Below are 1915 nucleotides of genomic sequence, written 5' to 3'. Positions count from 1 at the left end.
AGGATTTTTAAACACTTAGGCGAGCACTGGGCTACAACTAAGCCTCCGAGTGGGAGTCTGGCTCACTGCTCAGTAGGATTTTTATACACTTAGGCGAGCACTGGGCTGCAGCTAAGCCTTCGAGTGGGAGGTTTGCTCTCCACTCGGTAGGATTTTTAAACACTTAGGCGAGCACTGGGCTGCAGCTAAGCCTCCGAGTGGGAGTCTGGCTCACCACTCGGTAGGATTTTTAAACACTGAGGCGAGCACTGGGCTGCAGCTAAGCCTCCGAGTGGGAGGCTGGCTCGCCGCTCGATAGGATTTTTAAACACTTAGGCGAGCACTGAGCTGCAGCTAAGCCTCCGAGTGGGAGTCTGGCTCGCCACTCGGTAGGATTTTTTTTACAAACTTAGGCGAAACGGATTCGCAGCTAAGCCACCCACTGGGGGATTTCACACGCAAACAAAAGCAACAACAATTATAGGAAAATTTGTAACACTCTTGTCTTTGATAAATAGACTACAGAAGTTTTTCTTATTACATCTCATCCGAGTGAGAATTCAAGTGTGAAAGGGGCGGAGCAGTTCTGCATTCCAAGCTCGTGGCTCATCAATCTGGCGATCGACATTGTAAAGGTGATACGCTCCATTGTGGAGGACTCTGGTGACGATGAAGGGACCTTCCCAAGTAGGAGCGAGCTTGTGTGGTTTCTGTTGATCCACTCGGAGGACCAAATCTCCTTCTTGGAAGGCTCGACTCTTCACATTTCTGGCATGGAATCGACGCAAGTCTTGCTGATAAATGGTCGATCGGATCATAGCCATTTCTCTTTCTTCTTCTAGGAGGTCGACTGCGTATTGCCGGGCTTGTTCTGCTTCATCTTCGGTATAAAGCTCGACTCGGGGTGCATTGTGAAGTAGATCACTCGGCAGGACTGCTTCCGCTCCGTAAACCAGAAAGAACGGAGTTCTTCCAGTAGACCGATTCGGGGTAGTCCTCAATCCCCACAGAACCGACGGAAGCTCGTCGACCCAAGCGCCTGCTGCGTGCTTGAGATCACGCATCAGCCGAGGCTTTAGTCCTTTGAGAATCAGACCATTTGCTCTTTCTGCTTGTCCATTCGACTGGGGGTGGGCGACCGATGCGTAGTCGACTCGTATGCCTTGAGAGGCGCAAAAAGCTCTGAACTTCTCTGAATCAAAGTTTGACCCATTGTCGGTGATGATGCTATGCGGGACTCCATATCTGAATGTTAACTCTCTGACGAAACTGATAGCAGTGCAAGCATCAAGATTCTTGATAGGCTTAGCTTCAATCCATTTGGTAAACTTGTCGACTGCCACTAGCACATGTGTGAAACCGCTCCTGCCTGTTCTCAATGGGCCAACCATGTCCAGTCCCCAAACAGTGAAGGGCCAGACGAGTGGAATGGTCTTCAGGGCTGATGCAGGCTTGTGCGACATGTTGGAGTAGAACTGGCACCCTTCACACTTGTCGACTATCTCTTTTGCCATTTCATTCGCTCTTGGCCAGTAAAATCCCGCTCGGTATGCTTTAGCCACAATGGTCCAAGAGGACGCATGATGACCACAGGTCCCCGAGTGGATATCATCAAGGATTATCTGACCTTCTTCTGGTGTTATACACTTCTGACCGACTCCAGTCGCGCTTTCTCTATACAACTATCCCTTTATGACTGTAAAGGCCTTGGATCGACGGACGATCTGTCGAGCCTCTTCTTCGTCCTCCGGGAGTTCCTTTCTCAGGATATACGCGATGTACGGTATCGTCCAGTTAGGGGTGATTGCCAAAACTTCCATGATTAGGTCGACCACTGCTGGAATTTCAACTTCAGTCGGATCTATGGCACTCTTTGGCTGTGGGGCTTCATCTCTAAAAGGATCTTCTTGGACTGATGGCGAGTGGATGTGTTCCA

The sequence above is a fragment of the Triticum dicoccoides genome, chromosome 1A, assembly GCF_002162155.2.
Source record: "Triticum dicoccoides isolate Atlit2015 ecotype Zavitan chromosome 1A, WEW_v2.0, whole genome shotgun sequence".
In the NCBI taxonomy this organism is placed as follows: domain Eukaryota; kingdom Viridiplantae; phylum Streptophyta; class Magnoliopsida; order Poales; family Poaceae; genus Triticum; species Triticum dicoccoides.
This window is presented reverse-complemented; position numbering follows the sequence as displayed.